Raw genomic sequence first — 12,454 nt, 5'->3', positions numbered from 1 at the left:
AATGTTTAGCTTAATCTTCCCATCTTTAAGTACAGAATCAAGTAAAATATGCATTTAATATGCATTAATTACTATATCTTTTCTGCCATCCTCTTTCTTGATGATACTAATGAAATTCAGAGAAGACTCTTTTCTAAATGTGCAAATGTCTTACAGGAACTGAGATTTCTTTTTTAGAGTCTCTGTAACAGATACAAGACTTTGCCTGAGGGTGCTCTTTGAGAAATGAGAAACATTAAAATAGTATGAAGGAATAAAAGGATCTTTCTTAGCCTGTCTGCATTCCTACTTTAGAAAACTAATGTCTGAGAACCACTTCATTATTTTTAGTTATAATCAGTGTACTTCTTAAAATTCAGAGTGAATGAAGAAAATGTAGTTAGACTCAAATGTTCATAGTAATATAAGAAGTCTACACTTTAAAGGGAAAATATAAAATATATAGTCCTAAAAGAGACCTGAGACAACACTCTCCCCATTGCCATGGACCTTAAGCCTACTCATCCCAACCTGACTTATCTTATGATTTAAAATATAGGCCCTTTGGTTAAAATCTATTCTTTAATTCTCATCTTTTTATGCATCTGGATTTTGAATATGACTTCTCTGGCTCTGGTTCCACCCTTCCATTGTGCTTTCTGGAAATCTTGTTTCATGGCAAGCAAACTCCCACAGAGCCTTAACCTATTGATGACGCTAATTATATATCATGATTTTGACTGAAACTTGGATTTCCCTGAAGATACTACTTTCTGGCATATTTCTTGAAAGTATCACTCCTAACAAAGATAGCATTTTTTTTGAAATCTGAATTATTAGAAATCTCTAAGACTACAAAAGCTGCTCATTGTTTCAGACTTTGTATGTATATGTGAATATGTGAGGAGGGGATTTTCTCTTAACTTTCAGGCTTCTGACATGTGAGGTTTAGAAATTATGTTACCCTTAAATATACAGCATTTAACTGACTTACAAAAAATGTGTACACAATATAAATTCAGTTTGAAACTTATGATACTACATTATGGCCAGGACCAAGACTTGGTGAGTCATCTGATCTGCTTTGATTAAGTGTGACCTTTCTCTACACCAGATTTAGAGATATCCCATTTAGGGTGACATCTCTTATGAATTTGTGTTAATTAAATGACAAAGTAAAAATGATAAAAAAGACAATATATATCACAGCTCTGCAAAATGAAAATGTAGTAATTCATTTCTCATTGCAGTTTTTTTTTCATTTTTCTTCTTGTTTTTCCACTTAGAAGTCTGTCTTAAAGTATATAGCCTATTATCACATTAATAAATGTAAACTATTTATAAATATATTGAGTTTTAATAGATAACAGTGTATATTTAGGAGATATTCAAATTAATCACAGGCAGATAATTCCACAACACTACATTAATATTTTTACATGGTGTTGTAGGTTGAATGGTCCAACCCTCCTCTGCCACCCTCGCCACCTCACCCCCTGTGAAAGATACTGATATTCCAATGTCTCGTACCTGTGAATAAAACTTTAGTTGAAAATAGGGTCTTTTCAGATGATCAAGTTAAGTAATCTTAGGGTCATTAAGGTAGGCCCATAATAAGGATAATAGATGTGTATTTTGCAAATCAATTTTGCCTAAGGAATGCAAGATTGGTTAAATATTAGAAAATTAATGTACTTGTCACATTAAGAGATTAAAGAAAAAAATTACACAATCACACAGATAGATGCAGAAAAAGCACCTGATGCAAAATCAATATTGATTCATAATAGCAATCCCAAACTAGTATAGAAGGGAATTTCTTTAATCTGGAAAAGGATAGGTATAAGAAAACCAGAGCAAATACCATACTTAATAATGATGTGAAGACAGCTTTGTCTCTGAAATGGTAAACAATGCAGAGATACTCAATATCATCACTTCCTTTTTCAACATTCACTGTTCTTAGTAAACTAAGAAGAGGATAAAAAAGATATATGAATTGGGAAAGATGAAATAAAAGTAAGTGTTCATAGATATTTCATAGGTATTATTAATATATACATAGAAAATTCCAAAGAATCTGGATATGAATAATTGGAATTCAAAATAAGGTTTTAGTGAGGTTTAGTGATATAAAATCAGTGTGTAAAAATGTATTATACTCCTGTGTGTAAAAAAAAATCGATTAGAATGTAAAAATATTTCTTTTATTATAAAAATATTAAGTATCCAGATAATTTAAAGTAATATTTATATTATTCTTCAACCCAAATTTGAGAATATTCAGTTTTGTCAAGCATGTGTAGAATCTTTTTAAAAAACAACCACTTACTTAACAAAAAAACAAATCTCAGTCTCATCATTTATATCACATTCTCTGTAAACAAAATAATGAAGAGGTGCATTAGTAACAAAAATATAAATTAAAAAATCCTCTTGTGTGGAATATAAAAACATATCTAGATAAATTGTCAATTAAGAAATAAAATGGATATTAAAATTAGTAAAAATAACAATGAAAAGGTATGTATATGTATTTGTAGGATGCAACAAAAGTGGTATTTTGAAGAAAATTGTAACTTTGTACTCTTATATTAAAATAAAAGAAAGGCCAAAATGTATTGACTTAAGGAACTAACTTATGTAGGTGAAAGTAGGACAAGAGCCTAAACTCAAAGTAGAAGGAAGAAAATGAAAAACACAAATTAATGAAACAGAAAACTGCTCTAATAGTGATGATCAAAACACTTTTCTTTCACTTTTTCATCTTTTGTCTCTTTGTGCTGTTCTTTGTAATTTCTTCTGACAAATCTTCCAGTTTATTAACTCTCCCTTTAGTTTCCTCTATTAATGCAGCTGATACCTTACATTAATATTGTGTTTTAATTTATATACGTCTTCATTTCTAGAAGCTCTGTTTAATTTTAAATAATTCTATTCTTTTTTATAGTTTCCTGTGATCTACATGTTTCTAAACTTGATTTTTGTAAATAAACTTTTTATTTTAGTTAGGTTTAGAATTACCAAAAAAATTACAAAGATAATACAGAGAGTTCCCATATACATCACACCAGTTTTCACTATTATTAATATCTCACGTGTGTTACATTTGTTTCAATTTGTATCCCAATATTAATACGTTATTAACTTAAGTCCATACTTCATTCAAATATTTAGTTTTTACCTAGTGTCCTTTTACTGTTCCAGGGTTCCATTCAGAATCCCACATTATATTTAGTCATTATATCTTCTTAGGCATCACTTGTGCGTGAGTTTCTCACACTTTCTATATCTTTTATGTCCTTGACAGTTTTGTGGAGTACTGGTCAGAATTTTTTTTTTTTTTTTTTTTTTTTGCGGTATGCGGGCCTCTCACTGCTGTGCCTCTCCCGTTGTGGAGCACAGGCTCCAGATGTGCAGGCTCAGTGGCCATGGCTCACGGGCCCAGCCGCTCCGCGGCATGCAGGATCCTCCCGCACCAGGGCACGAACCTGTGTCCCCAGCATCGGCAGGCGGACTCTCAACCACTGCACCACCAGGGAATCCCCTGGTCAGATTTTTTATAGAAGGTCCCTCTATTGTTATTTGTCTGATGTTCATATTATGGTTAGACTGGAGTTATACATATTTTGGGAGGAATATCACAGAGTTAAAGTGCCATTTTACCACTTCATAACAAATGCAATGTTCATTGCAGCATTATTTACAATAGCCAGGATATGGAAGCAACCTAAGTGTCCATCTATTGATGAATGGATAAAGAGGATGTGATTGATATATATATATATATATGAATCTGGAGGGTATTATGCTGAATGAAATAAGTCAGACAGAGAAGGACAAATAGCATATGATTTCACTTATATGTGGAATCTAAAAACAAAAAAATGAACAAACATAACAAAATAGAAACTCATAGATACAGAGAACAAACTGGTTGTTGCCAGATGGGAGAGGGATGTGGAGATGGGCAAAATAGGTGAAGGGCATTAATAGGTACAAACTTTCAGTTTTAAAATACATAAGTCACAGGATTGTAATGTACACTATAGGGAATGTAGTTAATAATATAGTAATAACTTTGTGTAGTGACAGATGGTAACTAGACTTATTGTGATGATCACTTTGTAATGTATAAAAACTTCAAATCCCTATGTTGTACACCTAAAACTAATATTAAGTCAGTTATACTTGAATAATAAATAAAATGATTGATTAAAAAGTGCACATACTATCAGCATGATTTATTACTTTTTTGAAGATTGCACACATTTATATTTTATACATTATATGTACATTTACTATGTTACAGATTACAAATCATACTTAATTTATAAATTTGCATATATTTATATAAGTTTTTTTATTTGAAGTATAGTTGATGTATAATATTATACATTACAGGTGTACAATACAGTGATTCACAATTTTTAAAGGTTATGCTTCATTTATAGTTATAAAATATTTGCTGTATTCCCTGTGTTGTACAATATATCCTTGCAGCTTCTTTTATACCTAGTAGTTTGTACCTCTTAATCCCCTACCCTTATATTGCCCCTCCTTCCTTCCCTCTCCCCCGTGCTAACCACTAGTTTGTTCTCTATATCTGTGAGTCTGCTTTTTTGTTATATTCACTAGTTTGTTGTATTTTTTAGATTCCACATATAAGTGATACCATATAGTATTTGTCTTTCTCTGTCTGATCTGTACTTTCTTTAACCTACCTTAGTTTAGCATTATTACTGCAAAGGGTACTTCCAAATTAGTACCTTTGCTACAATATTTAAATTTGAATGTCCCCTAAAGTAAATTACAGTATTTCAGGGAATTCCCTGATAGTCCAGTGTTTAGGACTTTGCACTTTCACTGCCGAGGGTCTAGGTTGCATGCCTGGTTGGGGAACTAAAATCCCACAAGCCGCCCGGAATGGGCAAAAAATGAATAGATAAATAAATAATAGTATTTCAAATAGAAAAGCTATCAGCCAGGAAATGCAAAAAGAGGCACTTCAAATTGAGGACAGCATTCAAAAGGTAATAGAAGGGAATTTAAGCCTTTATGTATGAATATAAAATGATGTTGCATACGTCTGAAAACATAGACATATCCACTTTCTTCTATTTAAATGTGTCCCCTTTTAGCTAATTGAATGTGTCTTGTCTTGAAATGAATTATTTTTTCATATTCTTTTTGTCATATATATGGCATTACTTGAAACAAATCTAAGGAGCAATAGCAACTCTGTGGTTTGTTTATTTTTATGGTAAACAATGATAGAAGGATTGGCAATAGAAGACTTGCTCAAATTTATAAAAATTTATACTAGGTTTTAAAAGCATATTTGTAAGGGACCTCATATGCTGTGTAAATACCTGTTTATATATTTGTAAAATAACTATTGTGGAACATGTAATGGGGACTTTTTAGTAGCCTACAAATCAAACAACCCCTTTAGCAGTCATAGCTTGCTTTCTTAAATGTATATTTAAAATGGTAAGAAGATTTGAAATGAGTTTTTAACATTCTGGCTGTGTAGCAAATCTCTTGTCTGCAGTTAAAGGATTTTAAGTTGTCTCTCAGGAAAAAAAGACAAGTATCTCTTAGTAATAGGATGACTGACTCCTCACAGAATTTCATTAGAATTCACTTGTACCATTCTAAATCCCACAAGTATTGCACAATTTTCAGTAAATTTACAAAGGGACAGAGTTGTGTGGGACAGATTCAAAAGACAATTCAGCAGTATTCAGAGCAGAAGTTATTCTGGTTTCAGATTTAGATTAGTTTTCAATGCCTGCATCTGTATAGCATTGTATAATATTTAAGCAATTTTGCAAATATTAATTCACCAACCTCAAGCTTCGGGCTGTTTTGAAAGTGTGTTTATAAAATGATTTGGGGGTTAGTGATCAATGAGGGTCATTTTACTTTTTCCATGTTTCATAATTCGTTTGCTTCTACCTTTCCCTCCTGCCTTCCATTTTCCCTCCTCCCTTCTGTTTTCTTCAGCTTTTATTTCTTCAATTATTCATTGAACATATATTGTATATTGGTAGCTACGTTCAACGTGAAGAAGTAAAGCTATGGTTCCTAGGTAATAAATACTATGAACTAGTTGGGGAAACATTGAAAAACATGAGAGGTTAAATAACAGAAAAAAACGGCCTGTGCTATGATGGGAATAGTCAAAATGACAATAATAACAGTGGTGACATCTTCCAAATATAAACAGTTAGAAAACATGTATGCTTGGGTATAGCACGTTTTCTATATTACATTATTTATACTATTACATGCAAGGGACTCTAGGAAGACATAGATCACAATGGGCTGAGTGCTCAGTAAAAAACTTTTCTTGAAGAGAATGTACTTTGTCAAAGTTTGGAGGTATAAGTGGCTTGAAGTAGATAAAGAAGAGTAAGATGGTCCTTCCAAGAAAAGAAACAATATAATAAATAAAATCATGGGGCTGAAAATGAGAAGATATATTTAGATGATAATTATATAATATATTTGCCTGGTTGGAAAACAAGGCTGTTTTTGTTTGTTTGTTTAATAAATTGTATGGGAGACAAGGCTGGAAACAAAAGGATAATTCTTTCAGGAAGACTTGATTATCTACCTGTAGAATTTTTAAACTAGTGTAGATACAGTTGATTTGAGCAGATATTTAATCTGATAATAGACACGCCACAGAAAGATTAAATATTTTCTACCCAATTCTCCAATCTACATGCTAACCATGATTATTGTTTCAAGAAACTCTTCTTGATTTATTTTAAAGTCAAATCCAATTTATTCTTAATACATAAATATTAAATCTGTAAGATTTATCTTAAAATGATGCTTTATTAACATAATTATTTAATTAGAGGAAAATCTTATCTCAATTAAAAAATTAGAGAAAAATTGCTGCTTTAAAAAATTGATTTAAATGCATGTGAGAGGACTGTGCAACCTGAGTTTCATACAGGATAGAATGGGTAAATGTAGTTATAAAGTATCTCCCCTAAAAACAGAACTAATTTTTTAGAAGGAATTATATTATAGTGGGGAAGGAGTGAGGTTTACCTTGACATTTAGGAGTTGGAAAGAAAAACCAAGAAGAGTTTTTGAGAACACCAGTAGCATTTGGGTATCATAGATGCCAAGGATAGAGTATTTCAAAGTGGAACTGGTAAATAGTGCAAATACTTAAGACAATTAAGTAATGTAGTATGTGTGGACTGTCGGATTTAGCCATTTGTAGTTCAGCGATCACATTGGAAAGAACAGATTTTGGGTGTCCAGAAGGGAAAACCATAATTATTGCATTAAGGAGATGTTAGGGAGTGAGGAATTGGAGACAGTTTAGGGTAGTCCATTGAAGAAGCTTGCACTTGTAAAATGTGGGATAAATTGAAAGGCAGGGATACTTGGATATCGGTAGGGACATTTGTTAAGGTTGGAAAATATTTGAGTACGTTAAAATGTTGATGAGAAAGGACCATTATCAAATGATAGGTAAAAAACATGGAGGGGATAATTAACAATTTAGCTGAGATTATCTACCAGGAGTAAAGAGAGAGGAGTCATTGTTGAAGGTTTGTGAAGTTTTGTGTATAAAGTTAACTCTGAATGCCTTAATTTCCCAAAGAAACTCTCCTTGGCGTTTTCTCCCAGGCCTTTGGTGTTCTATTTTGCATCTTAATCTTTTGCCCAGTCATCTGCTGCTTCTCTGGCCAAGATGAGTTCCAAACTGCTCAGAACAGAGATATTGGAATCAAAAGAAGGGACCAGAGTCCCATGCTGGAAATACTGGCTGTATTCTTCAAGACTGCCACTGAATCAGGGAAGGAATGGGAGAAGGGCAGAAAAAAAAGCCACAAAACTTTTCTACCATTTTAAAGTTGACTTTTTCTTGATTCAGCATTCAGTTAGCTGTTGTAAACCTTTCCCAGGGTTCTGACAGATTTGGTTCTTACAATTTATTTTTCAATATTTTCACAAGTGATGGTAGCTTGGAGCTGCTCTTTCTGCCATTTTATTTACATCATTTAGTACCATGTGTTTTTTTTTAAACAGTGTATTGAAGAAATGTTTATTTATAATTCATACTATTCACTTCACCCATGTAACATGTACAAGTCAATGTTTTTTAAATATATTCACAGGGCTGTGCAACCATCACCAGAAAAAATTTTAGAACATTTCATTTCCCTAAAAGAAATCCCATACCCATTCACTGTAACTCCCTAGTCTCTGCACTGATCCCTCCAGCCCTCCAAAACCAGTGATCTATTTTCTTTCTCTATAAATTTCCCTAGTATGGAATATCATGTGAATCGGATCATACAATGTGTGGTTTTTTTGACTGGGCTCCTTTACATAGAATACTGTTTTCAAGGTTTATTCATGTTGTAGAAGTGTGTATCAGTACTTAATTTTTTTTTAAGATGACTAATATTCCATTTTATGGCTATAGCACTTTTTATTTACCTTCAGTATATTTGGTTGTTTCTACTTTTGGCTATTTTGAGTAATGCTGCTATAAATATTTGGGTTTTGTATGGATATATGTTTTTAGTTGGGTGTATACCTAGGAGTAGAATTTCTGGGTCACATGGTAACTCTATGGTTAACATATTAAGGAAATGCCAAACTGTTTTCCAACACTGCTGCACCAGTTTACAATGTATGAGAGTTTCAGCTTCTTTCACCAACACTTGTTCTTTCATGTCTTTTTGTTATATACATTCTAGAGGGTGGGAGGTGGCATGCCATTGTGGTTTTGATTTGCATTTCCCTATTGACTAATGAAGTTGAGCATATTTCCATGTGCTCATTGCCATTTATATGTCTTCTTTGGAGAATATTACTCAATCCTTAGCTCATTTTTAACTGGATTATTTGTCTTATTGTTATTGAGCTATAAATTTCCATGTATATTCTGGACATAAGTCCCTTATCAGATATATGATTTGAAAATATGTTATCCCATTCTCTGTAGTATTTTTAGATTTATCCATGCAGAGGCATGTGCACACATGCACATATTTGCTTCTAACTGTTGCGTGACACCTCATGTTAGTCTTCTACCACATTTTATCTATTTGATCCTCCTGTGATAGACACCTGTGACTCCTCACTGTCACAAATAATGATGCAATAAACATCCTTATGGGATTTTGTTATGTATATCTTAGGAATATATATCCAAAATGAAAATTGCTAACTCATGGGCAATTTAATTGCCTTCCTGAATGGATGTTTCCAGGATGGATGTCCCAGTCGATACTCTCACTAGCAGTGTGTGAAGGGACCTATGTCATTTGTCCTATATCCACATCAACAATCGAAATTATACATCTTTCTATTTTTACTGATCTGATGCTTACAATATAACTTGTTGGAGTTTGTGGTTTTTAGATTTCCTTTCTTAATTTTGTAGTTTCAAACATGTAGTAAACTTCCTAAGTTTTGCTGTATTCAACTTTAAAATAAAACAAATAATATCTCTTTTATAAGGTTGCAAGAAATAAATGAAGTGATACACAATGCCCCTTTTCAGTGCTGGGCACACAGTAAGCATTTAAAACTATAAGGTCTTGCTACTATGTTGTTAAAAACTATAAGGACCTTTGCAGATAGTACTGGTGGGAAAAGAATAAAACTGGAATATTAGTTTCTCAGAAAATGGTAGATGTTGTTCTTGTTCTGATGTTCTAGCCTCCAAGTGTATCCTCTCTGATCACTTGGCCTTCTTTCTTTTCTCCAGTGTTTCTAGCTTTTATTCTGACAAAATAGATGTTTACTGGTTTGCCGATGTAACCAGTTTCATTACCTGCTATTGATGATGGTCTAAGGCACTGTTGACAGCCTCTCCACGAAGTCTGCAATCCTGGATGCAGCCTCAGTGAGATTAAAATTTGGCACCTTGAGCAAAATGGAAAATAGTCTTGGATAGATCGTGGACTCTAGAACCATGCTGCCTGAGTTCAAATCTCAACTTTATCATCTAGTAACTATGCCATTTTTGATAAATACCTAACTCCTTTGAGCTTCAGATTACTCATTGTAAATTGGAGATCATAATAGTGCTGACCTCAAACAGTGGCCACAAGGATAGAAAGTAAACACTTAGTAGCTGCCACATAGTAAGCATGTCCCATTTATGTTGCTGCTGCTGCTACTGATGATGATGATGATGATTATAGAGGGCACTTTAAGTAACCAATAATTGATCGAGGGCAGCTTGTATTCACAGTATACTTCAGATCATGTGTATATGGTGATTTCTGCTTTTGTCCAGGTAACCATTACTTAGCTCTAGGTCATGGCAAGTAGTCCTGAAATCAGGGTTAGTCTTACTTCCACAGTCAATCAAGTACAACTTTACCTTGGAGTTTTACCCTGGAGCTCTACCTTGGAAGAAGCAAGTGGGAGCCTTTCTTTTTGCCTTGTTAATATTCATTCTCAATCCTAGCAGATTCATCAGCTTTACATACCAACCACACTCAGTTAACTCAGAGTTAGGCAAGCTTATGCAATATACAGTGTATATGTGGCAACTTAAATAAGTGCCTTTAGAGAGTAAGAGATGGTTAGGAATGTGATTTACAAGCCAACTTTCAGTTTAAATGAAAGGGGAGGAAAAAGTAGAAGAGCAAAGAATCTCAGCTTGCCCAGTTGCATATAGATTCAGTAAATGTGAAAAGCTAGTTTAAACACCTAATAATATTGATCTTCCCCCAAGGGTGTTTTTTTTTTTTTTTTTTGTAGCTGACGTAATTAGTGTTTATTAACCATTCTCCACCAAATGCTTGTCCAATACCTTAAAAGTGTATCTCAGCAGCTATAATCTCTACCAGTGCTAAAAAATGCCTCCCTATCATGCCTGCTCCAGTGGAATTTAATTTGTATCTACTTACCTAATGTTCAGACAATGAGCTTTAAAGTGAAAAATTCATCAATCAGTTGGTTGTTTCTTTCCATAAAATTAAACAAATTACCTAATACTGTTTTCTTTACTAAGTTGAATTAAAAAACAGCAGGCTTGTAAAAACAAAGCATAAGTACATCTTTGCTGAAAAGAGAACAAAACATATTTTAATCAGCTTGTGGTGAGTTTTAAACACTTTATTATGAACCTGGAAAAAAATGAATCTAGAAGATAATCTGTACAGAAATAAAGATTAGAGATGATTGACTACCTTTAGATGAAATGAGAGCAACTACTTGATAAAAGTTTTATAAAGATGAACTTTTAACCTATAAATGTCTTTGTAATTCTTAGATTTGCTCAGATAGAGAGAGAGAGAAATAAAGAGGAAGAACAGGAGAAGGAGGAGGAAGAAGTAGAAGAGAGAAAGAAGAAAGGAAGGAAGGTAGAAAAGAAGGAAGGAAGAGAGGGAGGGAGGGAAATAATTCTTATGCTCAGTACTCTTATACTAGTTCAACTTCTGCTGCATTCTAAGCACTAAGGAAGTCTTTGGTGGCATCTGTGATTCTCCATCAAATAGCACCAGCATTCAGAAGGTTTGTCAAGGCGAGGTAAAGATCAGTGAAGAGTGTTAGAAAGAAAAAGTGGTAGTAAAAGTAAGAAACTAATATTTACTAATAACTGTGTGTCAGATATGGAACGAGGCATTTTTCATCTGTTATCTCACTGGCCTCCTGCCATTCCTGCACCCCCACTCATAATGTTGATATTAGTATTCAACTTTCAAAAATAAAAATAAATAAATAAGCACAGGGCTAAGATATCTTACTCAGTGTCACATATTTAGAAGGTAAAGTTTTCTGGGACTGAAACCATATCTGCCTGGCTCTGAAACCCACACTCTTTACACCACATCTTACTGCTAAGAGGCAACTGCTCTGCCTACTTGCTAAAGATTTTTTTTAATGGTTGGTTAATCTGTGCCTTATGCAGGGGTAATTTCAACTCTCAGGAGGAAACTCCAAGTTTCCTGGCCAGTCTTGACCCCAGAGTAGGGGCTGGAATACGGAGTAACTGAATGAGTGATTAAACTGATTTGACCATGAAAATAACCAAAATGATTGGTGTGCGATATAATGGCAATGATAACAGCTAAATGAATTTGAATTGATTGACCAGGTTATTTGCTTAGGGATTTCCTTTTTAGGTCACTATGTATACGTTCTTCGGAGTTCAGCTAAGTTATATGGCAGTGTGTACAGTAGTCACCAAAATTTGTAGCCCTGTTTCTTCATTTGTTTATTCACTCATTTATTCAATTATGCAACCTCTATTCCAGGCCTATGGTAGTCAATGTTGGATCAACCAGACAAAGTCTTTTTCCTAAAGAAGCTCACATCTACTAAAAGATACAAATAATAGAATCTGTGATATCAACACAGTGCAATAAATACTGATGGAGTTATACAAAAAGCAACATGAAGAGTTTTATGACTTTGAGAAGTGTCACAAAATATTTCAATGAGAAATACTTGATTGTGGTCCTGAGGGATG

The sequence above is a fragment of the Grampus griseus genome, assembly GCF_964374135.1.
Source record: "Grampus griseus genome assembly, chromosome: 9".
NCBI classification, from domain to species: Eukaryota; Metazoa; Chordata; class Mammalia; order Artiodactyla; family Delphinidae; genus Grampus; species Grampus griseus.
This window is presented reverse-complemented; position numbering follows the sequence as displayed.